The sequence below is a fragment of the Camelus ferus genome, chromosome 6 (genome assembly GCF_009834535.1).
Source record: "Camelus ferus isolate YT-003-E chromosome 6, BCGSAC_Cfer_1.0, whole genome shotgun sequence".
Classification (NCBI taxonomy): domain Eukaryota; kingdom Metazoa; phylum Chordata; class Mammalia; order Artiodactyla; family Camelidae; genus Camelus; species Camelus ferus.
Genome location: NC_045701.1, coordinates 48,222,159 through 48,241,753, shown reverse-complemented (window position 1 = coordinate 48,241,753; position 19,595 = coordinate 48,222,159). Strand labels below are relative to the sequence as shown.

Genomic DNA, 19,595 nt, shown 5'->3' with positions numbered 1-19,595 from the left:
CTTTAATTCCTTGCCTCCCATTCACTTTATGATGTAAAGTTTTCCCCCTTATTCCAGTGGAACAACTCTTGCCAACGTCCTTAATAATTTCTGTGTTCTCTCATTAATTCAAAAGTTTGAGCACCTAGTCAAGTGCTCCAAACTACTCTAGGAACTAGCAATACTGCAGTGAGCAAGGCAAAGTCCCTCTCTTCATGGAACTTAACTGTAGTGTGGGAAACAGACTTTAAGTGTAAATAATGTCATAAAATGCTAAGTACTATGAGAAAAATAAAAACAATATGGGAACAGAGAGTAATCAGAGGATACTAATTTAGATAACACAACCAGAGAAATTCTCTCAAAGGAGGAGAAACCACACCTGAGCCTTAAGTGATGAAAAGGAGTCATCCATTTGATAACCTGGAGGAAGAGCGTCCCAGGCAGGGAAAACCACTTAGACAAAGACCCAAATGCTAGAAGTAAAGTGATGAACCATGGAGACAACTGTAAGAAGACAGGACAGAAAGGCAAGGATACATATGATATTATGGGGCATGGTAAGAAGGATGAATTTTATTCTATTTGCAGTGGACACCCATTAGATGTTTTAAGTAGGGTGGCCATACCCTTTATTGCCCAAAATACACTTTAAGATTGAAAGTGGGAAAGGGAACCCTCCTACACTGCTGGTGGCAATACAGTTTGGCGCAGCCACTGTGGAAAACAGTATGGAGATTCCACAAAAGACTAGGAATAGACTTACCATATGACCTTGTAATCCCACTCCTAGGCATCTATCCAGAAGGAACCCGACTTCAAAAAGACACCTGCACCCCAATGTTCATAGCAACACTATTTACAATAGCCAAGACATGGAAACAGCCTAAATGTCCATCAACAGATGACTGGATAAAGAAGAGGTGGTATATTTATACAATGGAATACTATTCAGCCATAAAAATGACAACATAACACCATTTGCAGCAACATGGATGTTCCTGGAGAATGTCATTCTAAGTGAAGTAAGCCAGAAAGAAAAAAAATACCATATGAGATCGCTCATATGTGGAATCTAAAAAAACAAAAGATAAATACAAAACAGAAATAGACTCATAGACATAGAATACAAACTAGTGGTTGCCAAGGGGGCGGGGGGTGGGAAGGGACAGACTGGGATTTCAAAATGCAGAATAAATAATCAAGATTATACTGTATAGCACAGGGAAATATATACAAGATCTTGTGGTAGCTCACAGTGAAAAAAAAATGTGACAATGAATATATGTATGTTCACGTATAACTGAAAAATTGTGCTCTACACTGGAATTTGACACAACATTGTAAAATGACTATAACTCAATAAAAAATGTTTAAAAAATAATTTAAAAAATTTTTTAATTTTAAAAAAGTGGGGCTTTAATTTCTGGTTCCTCCTGTAAGGAGCTTTGAGGTCACCACTCTGTCCTAACAAGTAAAAAGCTGAACATACTGAGCAATCAACAACTTTTCCTGGATCTGTAAGAGAGGAAAGGGAAGAAGGACACAGGGCAAATGCTGCCTTCAATACTGGAGAGTCAGACAGGCAAATACAGGGAGTCTTGGTTTCAAGAGAGGAAACCTCAGTGAGAATCAATGCCAGGGTAGGAAAACCAGGACTGTAACTGACAAATTGCTGAAGGCTGAGTGTGGACCAGTCTAAGAGTTAAAAACTCCAGAGGGACCCCAGGAGCTCCATCAAACTCCCACAGTCAATATCAGAAAAACTCTCTCTGGCTCCAGTAGGGGTAGAGGGGAAATGAACCAGTATGAAATAACACAGAGCATTCTGTTCTTATCAAGGCCTGCCCTCAGAGGAAACTAGTTTATCTGAGCACAACCTGCTAGGGGTTTATCAGAACCTAACTGAACAAGGGAAGGACAATACCTAACTCCAGCCCACTCTAGCCATCGTGTCCCACCTGAGATTATAAAAAACAAAAAACAAAAACAAAACAAAACAAAAAAAACCTGAGAAACATTTGTTAACTTCACAGTCCAGAAGCATAGGTTCATGAAAAGACTAAGATTTAATTGTAAGACTATAGAATGCTTCCCCTCTCCCAATACCTCACCACCACATTACTAAAGGCCAATTTTTTGGCCATTCTTTTTACCTGGCACATCATGCCCAGCTATCAAGGAAAAAACTACAAGGTATATCAAAAGGCAAAGATCAAAATTTGAAGAGGCAGAGCAAGCTTCAGAACCAGACATGGGAGTATGCTGGAACTACCAGACCAGGAATTTAAAACAACTGTGAACCATAAATTGACACAACATTGTAAAGTGACTATACTTCAATTTAAAAAAAAAAGAATGTTAAAAAAAGGCTATGATTAATATGCTATGGGCTCTAATGGATAAAGTATTCAAGAACAGATGGGCAATGTAAGCAGAAAGACAGAGATCCTAAGAACTATAGGAAATACTAAAGATTAAAAAAACATACTGTAACAAAGTTATGTGATTTGATTCTCCCTTTTAGAAGACAAAATCTGGCTACTCTGTGGGAAATGGAGAATAAGGAGAACAAGAACAGAAATGAGAAAACAGGAGGCTATTACAGTCCAGTCACATGGGATAGCATGAGGTTGGGTTAGTCAAATTTGTAACAAAGGAATGAGTTTTTAAAGGATGAAATTCAGGAAGTGTTTTGAAGAAAAGCCAACACAACTTGCTGGTGAATTGAAAATAACTCACAAATTGTTGACTTAATCAAACAGATGAATGGTGGAGATTTTAATGTAAACAGGAAAGCCCAGAGAAAAGCAGATTTCCTGCAGATCTGAAAGGACAGGGAATAAGGAGTTCTATCCTGGGCATGATAATTTTGAGATAATGGTTGGACATCTAGGTTTAAGTGTCAAGGAGAATTGAGTGTGGACCTCAGCGAAAAAGTTGAGACTAAAGACACATATTTAGGGAGCATTGCAAGTGGTATTTAGAATCTAGCCCTTAAGCACTCCAAATTTAGAGATCAGGAAGAAGAGAATTGAGCAAAAGACATAAGAGTGAAAAGCAATGAGATAGGAGGAAAACTTGGAGAACACAGTATTGAGAAAGCAAAGAGAAATCTTTTAGGAAAGTATGTCAAATGCTGCTGGGACTTTCACTTTAAATGAAAATAGAGAATTCTTTATTCAATATGACAAAGTATTATTATGGTCATTTGAAACCATAAAAACAGTCATTTCAATAGTCTGGTGGGGATGAAAGACAAGTTATACAATTGTAACAAAATGTGCTATGAAAAGGATCAGTGATAAAGGGAAGTAGTTGAGAAGAACAAATATTCAAGGTTTTTTTTTTCCTTTTAAGTGAGTGATATTAAGGCTTATGCTTCTGACAAGAGATAGGAATTTATAATTCAAAATAGATCTTTGCAGGAAAAGTCTTTGAATAGCAAGAGATCTACAGCCTAAGTGGAAATGGTGGTAGAATTATTTCCCTGTCTTCTTCTTACCCAACATGAGAACTTGAGTAAGCACTTGACAATGGACTTCTTCTTGAGAAACACTCTTAGCTTCCATACCATCACCCTTCTGATTTGCCTTCTCCCTCTCAGCCATGCCTTTTCAGTGTCCTTCTTGGCCAACCTCCAAAAACTGGATTTCATCCTGAGCTCTCTTGTCCATTTTGTCTACACTCATTGACCCCATGCCCTTAAATACATCCTATATGCTCCCAGGTCCCAAACACACCTCCTTAGTTCTGAACTTTTCCCTAAACTTCAGACTCCAATAGGCAACTTCCCACTCTACTTGGATGTCTAATCGGCCTCTCTAACTTACATTGTCTGACTCCTTTTTTTTTCTTCTTCACATTATTCAACTCCTGAGTCCCCTCCTACCTCCTAGCTCCTACCCCCAACAGATGTATTCCTACCCATCATAGGAAATAGCATCATTATTCACCCAGTTGCTCAGACCAAAAGTCTAAGAGCTGCCCTTGATTTTTCTTTTATTTTCCTGTATCCAATCAATCAACTTCTTTCTTCCATCTCAAATATATATGTTCAAGCCATCAGTTCCTGTCCACTGCCATGATCTCAACTAAATCACCACCACATATTGCCTGAGTCACTATAATAATCTATCTCATTTCCCTGCCTCCATTCTTCCCATACCCATGTTGGAAATTACTCTCCACATAGTCTTCATCTAAAACATAAAGCGCATCACATCAGTCCCCGACTTCAAACAGTCATAGCTTCCCACTGCTCTAAGAATAAAATTCAAACTCCCCATCTTGGCCCACAAGGCAGTATGTACCTTGACTCCTATCTTCCTCTCCAGGATTGTCTGATCCTTCTCTCTACCTCTCTCACTTTATCTCAGATACATTGATCTGCTTTATGCTCCTCAAATATCCAAACTGATTCTTTCCTTTTGTTACCATGAAGAGTGGAAAAAGTCCTCGGCTCTTTGCCTTACTAAGAAAAAGGATTTAAATTGGAGACTGAAAGCATGATATAAACAAAATTTTTAAATTAAAGTAAATAAATAAACAGAAAATTTTATTAGTACAGCAAAAGTTAGTAGGTATACCTCCGAGAATTGAAGGCAGGCCAACCCAAGAGAGAAAAATGGCACTGCTCATTTGTTTCTCCTATCATATCCTGGCTTAGGGGGTATTCTCATGATTGATTGAGAGCTCACATCTCTTGAGTGCTTAAGCATGTTCATCTCTTTTACGCATGTTCTTACCCATGATGCACACAGAAAACCCTACAGGAGGGGGACCAAACCGCAATGCTAATTACATTATAATGAGGTCATGCTGGGTCATGCTAAACCCGGTCCTTCTCTCTACTGCGCAGCACAGCATTTGATTCTCACCAGCTTCTTCGTTGGCACTCATTTAGAGGAAGTAAAACCCTTTGAAACCCCTTGTCCTGAGTGCAGGCGCACTGTTATCTTCTGGATTGCACCCTCCCCCTTCCTCTCCCTTTGCTCGGTGCTCATTTGTATCTAACTGCCTAACATTTCAGCTCTTTGAAAATGCTGTTCCTTCTTCCCCTGGTCTTTGCACAGCTCACTCTCTCATTCTCCCAGATTTAATTCAAATTTATCTCCTCAGAAAGCCCCTTCCTTCCTAACTACCCTATATTATGCCCTCATCACAGGGACTTACTCTTCACTCAGCTTATTTTTTTTTTATAATACCTACAATAATTTGTGATTTATTTTTAACTCATTACTTATACCTATTTTTGTTTTTCCCACTTACCTCTCTTGGACCCTGCTCTTTCAAAAGCATCCAGACCAATGCCTGGGACAATCTGATATTCAATAACCATTTGTTACAAATGAATAACAAATGAACAACTTGTAAAATAAATTGCTTTTGGAAAACCTATGACTGATCATCATTGCCTTCTAATTGCTCAAACCAATTATTTAATTACCTATTTTATCATGATAATAATCCATGTCAAGCTCAACAATCTGTAGATCCCAGAGTCTACTATTAATCTTTTTGAAAATCAGGATATTTATTCATAATTTGTTTCTGTTCAATTCCATCATATATCCCACAAAATGAAGAACAATTAGAAACTGGTAATTGCTGTGAGATGTCATCTTCAAATCCTTTCAGCTCATATATTTCATCTGGGTTTGGACATACTTTTCTGGGCCTGGAGACCTGAACTTACTGAAAGAAAATGAATGTTCCCCATCTCCTCACCTTCCTGAGACTTCATTTTCTCCTTAACACTGTATGTTCTGCCCTTTCCAATTTTAAGATTTCTGCCCTTGATGTAAAATGAAAATTCAACTGGAATTGCATCACTCTGTCTCTAATTCATCTGTGAGCATCACATGATCTTCAGCACCGTTGTCTTCCCTCTTTGCTCTTCAACCCAGATCATAAGTTTAATACTTCTTAAGCATTTGTGTGAACTTTATTTTATTCTGAGCTTTAGCTACCCTAAAAAAAAGACCTCTTTAGGCAGATCTTCCAGACAGAAAATAAACAAGGCAACAGAGAAATTAAATACTACAATAGAAAAACTAGATTTGGTGGATATTTTCAGAGCATTACACCCCCCAAAAATAGGATATACATTCTTTTCAAGTGCACATGGAACATTTTCCAGGATCGATCATGTACTTGGGCACAAAAGAAACCTCAACAATTTTAAGAAGATAGAAATTATCTCAAGCATCTTTACTGACCACAATGCCATGAAACTGGAAATCAACAACAGAGAAACAAAGGAGAAAAAAAGGAAAACATGGAGATTAAACAATATGTTATTGAAAAAACAATGGATCAATGAGGAAATCAAAGCTGAAATTAAAAAATACCTTGAGACAAATGATAATGAAAGCACAACCACTCAAAACCTATGGGACACAGCAAAGGCAGTGCTAAGAGGGAAGTTTATAGCGATACAGGCCTTCCTCAAAAAAGAAGAACAATCTCAAATAAACAATTTAACCCACCACCTGAATGAATTAGAAAAAGAAGAACAAAAAGCCCCAAAAAGCAGCAGAAGGAAGGAAATAATAAAGATCAGAGAGGAATTAAATACAATAGAGATTAACAAGACCATAGAAAAAATCAACCAAACCAAAAGCTGGTTTTTTGAAAAAGTAAATAAAATCGACAAACCTCTGGCCAAACTCACAAAGAAGAAAAAAGAGAGGGCACAAATTAGCAAAATAAGAAAGGAAAATGGAGAAATTACAACAAACAAAATAGAAATACAGAATATCATACGAGAATATTATGAAAAACTATATGGAACCAAACTGGATAACCTAGAGGAGATGGACAAGTTTCTGGAAACATACTGTCCACCAAAACTGAATCAAGAAGAATCTGAACACTTGAACAATCCGATCACTAGAAAGGAAATAGAAATAGCAATTAAAAAGCTCCCTACAAATAAAAGTCCAGGACCGGACGGCTTCACCGGGGAATTCTACCAAACATACAAAGAAGAACTCATACCAGTCCTTCTCAAACTCTTCCAGATGGTTGAAAAGGAGGGATTATTCCCAAACTCATTCTATGAAGCCACCATCACCCTGATACCAAAACCAGGCAAAGACACTACAAAAAAAGAGAATTATAGGCCAATATCACTGATGAACATAGACGCCAAAATCCTCACCAAAATTTTAGCAAATAGAATCCAACAACACATAAAAAAGATTATACATCATGACCAAGTGGGGTTCATCCCAGGGACACAAGGCTGGTTCAACATACGCAAATCAATCAGTGTAATACATCACATCAACAAGAGAAAGGACAAAAACCACATGATCATCTCAATCGATGCAGAAAAAGCATTTGATAAAATTCAACACCCATTTATGATAAAAACTCTCGCCAAAGTGGGTATAGAGGGAACATATCTCAACATAATAAAAGCTATATATGACAAACCTACAACCAGCATAGCACTCAATGGTGAAAAACTCAAAAACTTCCCACTAAAATCTGGGACAAGACAAGGATGACCACTATCACCACTCCTATTCAACATAGTCCTGGAAGTCCTAGCCACAGCAGTCAGGCAAGAGAAAGAAATAAAAGGGATCCAAATTGGAAAAGAAGAGGTAAAAGTGTCATTATATGCTGATGACATGTTACTATATATAGAAAACCCTAAAAGGTCCACACAAAAGCTACTAGAGTGATTGAAGAATTCAGCAAGGTAGCAGGTTACAAAATTAACGTTCAAAAATCAGTTGCATTTCTTTACGCTAACGATAAATCAACAGAAGAAGAAAGTAAAGAAACAATCCCCTTTAAAATAGCACCCAAAGTAATAAAATATCTGGGAATAAATCTAACCAAGGAGGTGAAAGAATTATACACAGAAAACTATAAACCATTGATGAAGGAAATTAAAGAAGACTTTAAAAAATGGAAAGATATTCCATGCTCTTGGATTGGAAGAATCAATATTGTTAAAATGGTCACACTGCCCAAGGCAATCTACAGATTTAATGCAATCCCTATCCAATTACCCAGGACATATTTCACAGAACTAGAAAAAATCATAATAAAATTCATATGGAACCATCAAAGACCTAGAACTGCCAAAGCATTACTGAAGATAAAGAAAGAGGCTGGAGGAATAACTCTCCCAGACTTCAGACAATACTATAGAGCTACAGTCATCAAGACAGCATGGTATTGGTACCAAAACAGACATATAGACCAATGGAACAGAATAGAGAGCCCAGAAATGAACCCACAAACTTTTGGCCAACTCATCTTTGACAAAGGAGGCAAGAACATACATTGGAATAAAGACAGTCTCTTCAGCAAATGGTGTTGGGAAAACTGGACAGCAGCATGTAAAACAATGAAGCTAGAACACTCCCTTACACCATATACAAAAATCAACTCAAAATGGATTAAAGACTTAAACATAAGACAAGATACAATAAACCTCCTAGAGGAAAACATAGGCAAAACATTATCTGACATACATCTCAAAAATTTTCTCCTAGAAGAAATAAAAGCAAGAATAAACAAATGGGACCTAATGAAACTTACAAGCTTCTGCACAGCAAAGGAAACCAGAAGTAAAACAAGAAGAAAACCTACAGAATGGGAGAAAATTTTTGCAAGTGAAACCGACAAAGGCTTGATCTCCAGAATATATAAGCAGCTCATACGACTCAATAAGAAAAAAATAAACAACCCAATCCAAAAATGGGCAGAAGACCTAAACAAGCAATTCTCCAAGGAAGACATACAAATGATCAATAAGCACATGAAAAAATGCTCAATATCACTAATTATCAGAGAAATGCAAATCAAAACTACAATGAGGTATCACTTCACACCAGTCAGAATGGCCATCATTCAAAAATCCACAAATGACAAATGCTGGAGAGGCTGTGGGGAAAGGGGAACCCTCCTACACTGCTGGTGGGAATGCAGTTTGGTGCAGCCACTATGGAAAACAGTGTGGAGATTCCTCAAAAGACTAGGAATAGACTTACCATATGACCCAGGAATCCCACTCCTGGGCTTGTATCCAGAAGGAAATCTACTTCAGGATGACACCTGCACCCTAATGTTCATAGCAGCACTATTTACAATAGCCAAAACATGGAAACAGCCTAAATGTCCATCAACGGGTGACTGGATAAAGAAGAGGTGGTATATTTATACAATGGAATACTACTCAGCCATAAAAACCGACAACATAATGCCATTTGCAGCAACATGGATGCTCCTGGAGAATGTCATTCTAAATGAAGTAAGCCAGAAAGAGAAAGAAAAATACCATATGAGATTGCTCATATGTGGAATCTAAAAAACAAAAACAAACAAACAAACAAAAACAAAGCATAAATACAGGACAGAAATAGACTCACAGACAGAGAATACAGACTTGTGGTTACCAGGGGGGTGGAGGGTGGGAAGGGATAGACTGGGATTTCAAAATTGTAGAATAGACTACACTGTATAGCACAGGGAAATATACACAAAATGTTATGATAACTCACAGAGAAAAAAATGTGACAATGAGTGTGTATATGTCCATGAATAACTGAAAAATTGTGCCGAACACTGGAATTTGACACAACATTGTAAAATGATTATAAATCAATAAAAAATGTTAAAAAAAAGACCTCTTTAGTATCTTTCCTTGTCATTAGCCTTTCCTTCCATTGTATATACATATAAAAGATATATATACCATTATAAATATGTATATCTCTCCATTATATCTATTGTTCATTATATATGTATATTTTCCATTTTATACATGTCTTTCATTTTATATATATATATATATATGTTTTTCATTATATATGTGTGTGTGTGTGTGCGTGTGCGTGTATACATACATAATCTACTATAGGCCATAGATAGATTGATCTTTTAGGTTTGCACCAAAAATTATCTGGTGTTCTTACGACTTCTATAGGTCCTTTCTTTTTCCTTCTCTTTGGACTTATTCAGGAATTTAAAGTAAGAACATATTTTTAGAACCCCTTTTCCCTCATAAGCAATAATTTGCTTAGAATCTCAGATCAAAGGATTGTATTTATCTTTCCTATGAATTTATTTTTTAATTTTCCCCAAAATTCCAGAAACAAGTTTCACTAGTCTGACATTCTCTTGCCTTTTTCCACAGCATAAGCCCCACCTTAAAAAAAAAATCAGTATCTTGTAGCTGACAACCCTATCCCAAACAAAAAATAATACTTTCAGAACCAAGCATATCTTACAATGAGATTCACATTGCTCTGCCAGTCAAGGTAGCAGACACCTTGTATTATTGGAGAGTAGGTGCTAATCTAGTGTAGAAAGAGAAAACAGGATAGAAAAAGAAAATCTTTTCTTGTTTCAGCTTTGCCAGGAGGCTGGTGAATTCATGCCAGTGTCTAGAGCCCAAGACATATAAACATAAATTCAACTACTAGAAGTCTCCTCTCAAGAGAGTAATTGTGACACTGGTTTCCCACACCCAAAGAAGAGAAATCCTCCTACTATTTTTCCTCCTCTCTGGAGGAATAAAATCTAAACACTTGTTATAAATTTCCTGGCACATGAGTGGCCTCCACTCTCTCTTAAGAAAAGGGCATACTCTACTTTCCTCCAAAAAAATTGTATGGTCTTGCATTCCCTACAGGCCCAAACACTTATAATCTCAGTGTCTTTCATCCCCAGAAAAATTCCTGTACTAAACAGGCAGGTGTTATTACTTCCTGGTATAGAATTCTTTGAGCATATTAAACTTCACTTGAGCAAAACTTTATCCTTGATCTCCATATGTGTTTCACTAGACAATCACTTTTTAGAATCTTGTGACCACATTACATTTGTTGTCATCTGACATCTGACATGTTTTAGTCCCCAAAGCTTTTCATTACTTCATTGTTTTTTAATTTCCCAACCTATTATAAGCTGCACAATTTATTAGCGGCAGAAACTCTTCTTTCTGCCATCTTGTTCCCCACAGTAATGGAACCCATCTCCAGCCTCCCACATCTGGCCATTGTTCCCCTATTCCTTTCAAGCAGGACCAAATGAGTCTTGATCATTTCAACATAATCCTTAGATTGTTGCCATTTCCTTTCTACCACAAGAAGTATTAACAATAATATTCTTTACTGGTGTTTTTTGTTTTGTTTTGTTTTGCTTTGTTTGCTTCCCCACCCTCAAATTTGTTTTTGTAACTATAGATTGTCTTACAGAGTCCTCCACAGTGAGCGATAAGAAGTCATTAAGTCCAAGGTCTGCTACAAACATCTATTCTTCAGATAAAGTTTGCCCTCCTTCAAATCCCTGGGCAGGGTTAAGGGTTATTCCACACAGGAAATAGCCTTCCATCAGTCCAACTTGTAATCCAAGCTTTATCTGTCTGTATTGGTCCCATTTGACTCATTTTTAATGTGCTTCATGATCAATCTACGTTATTAAAGAATCCAAATCTCATAAATTCTGGCCATGTTTCCCCAAGGGACTTACCAAGTGTGTGTTTCCCTATTTATAATAACTTTGGTCACCCTGAAACTCATCTAATAATATCCAAGATGGTCAGTAGTGAAATTTCCAGCATAGTAACCTCAGATCCGTCCAAATTTTCTATAATCATTAGTGTGGCCTTTCCGGTCATCCAAGAGAGACTCTCAAAAATGTATTGATATTAATTCCCTATCTACAACTTTCAGAAGGCATTCCTAATTATTTCACGGTCCTGGGCAAACTCTGGGTCAGTCTGTTGAATTTTGTCTCTAAGACCTCACCTCATCATTTGTTTTAGTTGTCAGTCACTAAGAATAACTAAAATAACCCTCTCTTTAGAAGGGGCTAAGAGTGCATGTGTATTCTTTACCTTTCACATCTATGTATCCTGTCATCTAACGTCTTTATCTCTCTCCCCAAAATAATTTCTCCCTTTCTCCAGGTAAAGACACCCTTCCTTTTCCTTCTAGCTTCCCACTGTTGCCAGACCTATCACTATTTTGTAGCTGATTTTTCTTCCACGTTTCTAAGCAAATCTGAGTCCTGGAGTCAGTATGTACATATTACAGATATCTTTTTTAGCTCTCAGCTTATAATAATTCCATAGAATTTTTCCCTCTACCTCAACCTAAGAAAATGACCTAGATTCTATGTAATCAAGGCTAATAGTCTTCTCTGTATGTTCTCTGATCAGTCACCTTCAAGTACTGGTTTCTGAAATGCCCAGTGATTAAGTCCATTGGAGCAGCCCTGGCTACCAAATAACTCCTTTTTAAAGAAAAATAGAAACAAACATATCAATTGCATTATTTTTGTGAAAATACTGGATGTTAAAATTTGAATTTTGTCCTAACATATAATCAAGCAAAATGTTGAGAGTAATTTATCTTTTTTAAGGTGAGAAATGTTTGAAAAGCTTGTTCATTCATCTGGCAAATCTTTATTTGCATGCCTCCTAAGGTCCCAAGCACAGCATTACATGTTTAAAATATGTAGATGTGCAAATCACCAGCCCAGCCTGTGAGACACAGAGTAATAAACAGGTAGCTGCAATTTTCTGTGGTAAATGTTATGATAGGTGAAATGCGAGATACCATAGAAGCACAGAAGAGGCACATCCTACTTTAGACAGAGCTGGTGTTGTTGGAGGTAAAATGAGCATCGATTGGGAAAATGTTCTTAGAGAAGTTGGAATGTCTAAGAGCTAACAGGATGAGAAGGTACCAGATAGGTAAAGTAGCAACAGGAAGGCAGTCAGACAAAAATGTGCCATGGAGACAGAAGAACACATGCAAAATCCTAGAAAGAGGGGAGGTGGGAGGAAAACAAAAGAGCTCTGGAAAACAGAACATCCTATCAGACTGGAGCATCATGTGAACAGCAGAGTAGTGATTCATGAACAAAGAGAAAAAGAAGGATCCAGATAAGGAATGAATTTGCATTTTATCCTGGTGGAGAATAGGGAAGTCATGGAAATATTTTTAGAGGAATAGTGACATAATCATACTGAGGGATTAGAAAAGATTCATGTTTCTGCAATGATAGTGAAAAATGAAGTGAACTGCAGGGAGGCTGGAGGCAGGGAGACCCATTAGGAAACTGTAGCAGGAACTCAGGTGAGTAATGAAGGCAGCCTGGACTAGGGGAGTAGCTGCATTAATAGAGCAATGTGGGTGGATTCAGAGATTGTAAGAAAGTTCTATCAAACAGGATCATGTGACAGGCCATAAGTAGAGAGGGCAAAGACAGTCACAAATGGCACCCTGGTCCTAACGGGTACAATCTAGTGAATGGAAGTGCCACTCGGTGAGAATGCACATAAGAATGCAAAGGAGCAGATAAGTCAAGGAAAATGATTACTGATTTCCACTGAGATAGAGAGGGATCCTATTTTTAACTCAGTTTCTACTTCTGTAGACTTAAGATAATTACATTGTCAGGGCTGTTGTAAGAACCAAAATGAGAACACACTCAGGAAAACAGCATAACACAAGTACCTTAGTGGCATACAAAAAATGCCTATTAATTTCTTGAAATTATTATTTTGATATCTGTAAAAGATATACTTTGGCCAATATTTTTTTTGTAATGCTTAACATATCTTAAGATTTCAGAAGTATCTGAAATATTTCCAAGCAACCTGAATTTAAATATCTATCTACAAAAGAAGATATGTTTCACTCCTAAAAATATATATATATTTTTTAAATACAAGAGTTTTTATCAAGGAAAGGGCACAGAGGCATTTATTTTCTCCTAGATGTGTGAGGGGCTGAGAAATCAGAGGGGAGCAAAATGATCCTGCCATCAAGGAGCTCAAAGGAAAGATAAAAAGATGAAAAAACAAGTGTTATGAGAGCCATATGCACTGCTTGCTGTGGGGACACAGAGAAGCTTTACCTCATCCTACCAGAGTAGGGGGAAGGGAGTGCTCAGACACCACCTGCTAGGCAAGGGAACACTCACCTGAGCTGAGTCATCACGAAGGGCAGGAGAAGTCTGCTGGATGTCCCAGAGGGGAAAGCACATGCTGGTTAAACAGAAGATCATTGCAAAAGTCAGACAAAATGACATAACTTTTACTTCAGTGGAAGTGAAGAATGGTGAAAGGACAAGAAAAATAAGAAATATTAATTAAAATTGCTAGCATAATAATAGAACATTAAAAACCAGTTCATGTGATAATTAAATGGGCAAAGACAATAATTCAAGCTTAGTATACATAAAACATGAAGAAAAATTAAGGAAGTCAAAATATACAAATAGGAAAAAAATTGTAGGAGAGAGCAGATTGCTTTTGAAAAGAAAAATGGCAACATACTGAATAAGTGGGAACATAGGATTAAATAAATACCTGAGCAGTAATATATAGATTAAATTTAAAATATATATACACTTAATATGGAATAATATAGAAATATATGTATACATATACACTTACATAATATTTATATTCTTAATTTATCTTTGTATTGGACTTTATTCTGTCCTAGAGTTTATTTGTATCTCAACAGAGATTTAAGGATGGATTTTTAGTACAATCCACTTATTCTTATTTAATTTTGGTTAGCACAGGCCACAATGAATTTTCAAGTGACCTTCAAAAGCTCCCTAAATTTTTAAAGAGTTTATTCTGTATTTGCAAATCCACTGTGTGGAATGAGTCTAATAATACTGGTCCTTCACAAATAATTTTTAAATGTACAAAAATTTAACAATATACTTACTTGAAGATCAAAGAAATTTGCTAGCTGTGTTTACTCTAGCTAACTCTCTCACCAACTCACTCCCGTTAGTCTCCTACAAAGCTCTTTTTTTCATCATTTGGAACAGCATAGCTATATTAAATATATGCTACAATAGCCCATATAATAGTATACATGAAATTATTTAAAAGGACACCTTTGAGCTGCTGTATTAAGGAAAGCAAAGAAATAACAGTATTTAGGATTCATTCCAGCTGAGGAAATCTATTTTCAAATCTAGAATGTATTTAGGAAGCAATTCTTTTTCCCTCCAAAAGTAAAAATAAAATTTATTGATAACTTAATACTTGTTAGGATTGTTCAAAATGTATTATAACTAACAACTCACAAAATACTCATAACAACTCTATAAAGTACATATTAAAAGAGTTTAAAATGCCCTTCCATGAACTAGAGCACAACAGAAAATGCAGCATATAAAAATAGGGTTAGAGCCACTATGCAACACATTGTATGCACTGAAATATTGTTGAATGGATAAATGAATCTATTCATTGGAAAGAGAAGCAAGATAGTAGAATAGAAGGATGCTCGTAGCTCACCCTCTCCCACAAATACACCAAAACTCACATCTACGGACCTACTCAGCCAACCAGAGCACCTGCCGAACTCCGACAGAACATTGCCCTCTTCAAAAGACAAAGATGCCAAAAATCTGGTAGGAGAAAAGGAAAAAAGAAAGAAGAAAAAGCAAAACAGTGCGGGACCAATCCCGCGGGGAGGGAGCAGCAAAGGAGGACTGGCGCTCCTTCGCTGGGTCTCCTCTCTCCAACAGAGAGGCCAGCAGGATGGAGGGGGAGCCTCTGAGGCTCAGATCTTCCCCAAGCACCTGTTGGCCGACAGAACTGAGTTAAACGGGCACAAAGGGTCCCCGCGACACCCAGCTGGAGACACAAGCCAGCAGCTGGGGCCAGGACAGGCCTCCTGAGCCAGGCGGAGGACAGGGGCGGCTGCACTGAGGCAGCCCTGGGAGACTGCAGAATGCTGCGCGCCGTGGCTGGGAGGGGATATGGAGCAGAACAACCTGGGTCCCCCATAAATTGCGAAAAAAGCAAAGCAAAATGGCTGGTGTGCCTTAGGGGGTAGGGGTGCCATAGCCTTTGTCTCCTTAGACCTGCACCACCATTACTGGCACTTCTGGTGAGAAGAGAGGTGGGGTGCAGCCACAGCCGCCATCTCCTGTGCGCAGCGCCTGGGCAGGGGAGGGGCCGAGGCCTGAATCCACCCCCGGGGGGCTCCACAACCTCCTAGGCAGGACTGAGACTTGTTTATAGCCCGAGGCAGATAGGATCTTTCTGCCCTGGCACCTCAGAGAACGCGAGCCACCAAGACAAACAAGGATCTGAGATTTGGCAATGAGCAGGGGTGGGGCTGTTCCACGGTCTTCCCCGAGCCCGCCTTCAGAGCGACAACCCGAGGCAGAGCGGGCAGCTGCACAGAGCAGTGGAGCGACTGGTGCCAGAAGAGGGTGGGCGGCCAACCGCCCTCCTGGCAAGAACTCAGCACCTGACCACCATGCTGGGAGGAGGCGCGATCCTCCCACCTGCCTCACCCAAGCGCAGCATCCGATTGCGGCATCGGGAGGGGGAGTGACCCGCCCGCCCACCGGGTAAGAGCTCAGCACCTGACCAGTGTTGGGAGGGGGTGTGATCTGCTAGCCAACAGCCACTGGGAGCAGCACAGATGAGGGCACCAACAGAGGGCCTCTGTAAACAGCAAGCTGAGTTCGTGAAACAAGGCAAAGACACAAAGACCTCTAGATAAAATCATTAAGAGCACAGAGTCTCCAGGAGAACTAGATAACTGATACTCCTTAAGCCACAGTGCCAGAGAGATATGAGCAAGATGAAGAAGCAGAGGAACCACTCCCAATTAAAAGATCAAGAGAAATCCCCTGAAAGCACGATCAAGGAAATAGACATTGATGGCCTACTTGATCAAGATTTCAAAAAAAGGAGTGATGAAAGTACTGAAGGAACTAAAAGAAATACTGTTTAGAGATATAAAATATGTCAAAAATGAAATAGAAGCTATAAAGAAGAACCAAGTAGAATTAGTAAACTCATTTGCTGAGATGAGAGCTGACCTAAAGGCTGTACAAAGCAGGCTAGATAATGCAGAGGAATGAACAACTGACCTAGAAGACAGGACAACAGAAAGCACCCAATCAGAACAGCTGAGAGAAAAACAAATAAAAAACAATGAAAACAATATCAGGGACCTACGGGATAATATAAATAGCGTGCCAATCTATGTACAATAGGGGTTCCAGAAGGGGAAGAAAGAACAAAGGGGATTGAAAAGGTATTTGAAGAAATCATGACTGAAAACTTTCCAAACCTAAAGAAGAAATCAGATATTCAACTACAGGAGGCTCAGAGGGTCCCAAACAGGAAAAACCCAAACAGACTCACATAAAGACATACCATCTTCAAGATGGCCAGATTCAAGGATAAAGAAATGATCCTAAAGGCAGCAAGAGAAAAACAGAGTGAGTTATAAGGGAACCCCCATAAGGCTCTCAGCTGATTTCGCTACACAAATACTACAGGCCAGAAGGGAGTGGCAAGATATATTCAAAGCCCTGAATGAACAAAAGATGCAGCCTCGGAAACTCTATCCAGCAAGGCTATCCTTCAGAATAGAAGGAGAAATAAAGAATGTCACAGACAAGCAAAAACTAAAATAGTTTAGCAACACTAAACCCACGCTAAAAGAAATATTGACAGGTATACTCTAAATAGGAAAGAAGCAAGATGCTACAAAAATGAGAAACTCATAACCGGAAAGGAGATAACTGCCATGAATTACAAAAAGAATAAACACAAAATTGTAAAAGAAGACATCTAAATCATTAAGAGTGGTAGAGGGAAGCAAGGAAAGCCACTGTGGAAAACAGTATGGAGGTTCCTCAAAAGACTAGGAATAGACTTACCATATAACACAGGAATCCCATTCCTGGGCATCTATCCAGAAGGAACCCTACTTCAAAATGACACCTGCACCCCAATGTTCATAGCAGCACTATTTACAATAGCCAAGACATGGAAACAGCCTAAATGTCCATCAACAGGTGACTGGATAAAGAAGAGGTGGTATATTTATACAATGGAATACTACTCAGCCATAAAAACTGATAACAGAACACCATTTACAGCAACATGGATGCTTCTGGAGAATGTCATTCTAAGTGAAGTAAGCCAGAAAGAAAGAAAAATACCATATGAGATTGCTCATATGTGGAATCTAAACAAACAAACAAGCAAAGCATAAATACAAAACAGAAACAGACTCATAGACATAGAATATAAAGTTGTGGTTGCCAAGGGGGCAGGGGGTGGGAAGGGACAGACTGGGATTTCAAAATGCAGAATAGATAAACAAGATTATACTGTATAGCACAGGGAAATATATACAAGATCTTGTGGTAGCTCATAGCGAAAAAAAAATGTGACAATGAATATATATATGTTCAGGTATAACTGAAAAATTGTGCTCTACACTAGAATTTGACACAACATTGTAAAGTGACTATTATGCAATAAAAATGTAAAAAAAAAAAAGTGTTTGGAGACCTCCTACATGACAGACTCTGGCTTATTACATAAAACATACAAACATTACTACCCTTATGGTGCTTCTGTGGTAGGTGAAGGGAAATATATAATAAATATTTTAAATTAAATAAATTATTTGGTATATTAGAAGTTGATTTTGCTATGGAAGAAAAATAGGGAAGAGCAAAATAAGGAGTTGGGTCAGAGCAGGGAGCAGTTTACAATTTTAAGTAAGGTGGTCAGGGTGAGCCTCATCAAGAAGGAGCTCTTGTGCAAAGAGTTGAAAGAAATGAGGAAGTTAGCACTTCAAATGTCTGTAGGAGAGAATTCTGACAAGAGGGAAACAGACCATGTCTAGGTTCTAGAGTGACAGCATGCTCGGTGTAGTCAAGATATAGCAAATTGTGAGGGAAGAGGAACAAAGGATAGGCCAGAGAGGTGAGAGGATGAATGCCACAGATAATGTTGAGTTTTGTAGCCATTGAAAGGACTTGTGTATTTAAATCTCAGTGAAAGGGTGTCACGAAAAGGTTTGAGCAAGAGGGACTTGATCTTACACTCTAGAAGGATAACTGGCTGCTCTGATGAAAATGAACCATAGTGAGTATACTAACTTCCTAGAGTTGCCATAACAAATTACCACCAACTAGGGAGCTAAAAAAACACTGGAGTTCATTCTCTCATAGTTCTAGAGGCTAGAAGTCCAAAGTCAAGGTGTTAGTAGGGCCATGATCACCATGCAAGCTCAAGAGGAGGATCATTCCTTGACTCTCATAACTTGTGATGGTTATTGGCAATTTCTCGGCTTGTAAATGCAGCACTCCAATCTTCGCCTCCATCCTCCCCTGATCTCCCCTCTGTCTGTGTCTCTATGTCTGTTTTCTCTTCTTATGAGGACATCAGCCATTTGGTTACAGCCCATTCTAATCCAGTCTGATCCCTTCTTAATTAATTCATCTGCAAATGCTCTATTTCCAAACAAAATCACATCCTGAGGTTCCAAATAGACATGGATTTTGGACTGACACTATTCAACCCAGTAAAGTGGGGCAAGGATATAAGTAAAGGGACCTTTTAGGAGGTGATAGCAATAATTCATGCAAGAGGTAATGGTGTATTAAACTGGTTTGTTAGCAGTAGAGGTAGTAGAACGTGTTGGATTTTGGACATCTTAAAGGTAATTAACAGGATTTACTAATAGTTTAAAAGTAGAATGTGAAAAAAAATACGTAAAAGTAGAATGTGGAAGAGAGGTCAGTGATCACTCTAGGCCTCTGGCCTGAGCAACTAGAACAGA

At 38.3% G+C, this 19,595-nt stretch overlaps 1 pseudogene; it reads left to right on the top strand.

Annotated features, from left to right (window-relative positions):
* The window catches only part of LOC116664444, a 50,395-nt pseudogene extending 34,061 nt beyond the window's left edge, over positions 1 to 16,334 (top strand).
* The last annotated feature ends 3,261 nt before the right edge of the window (positions 16,335 to 19,595 follow it).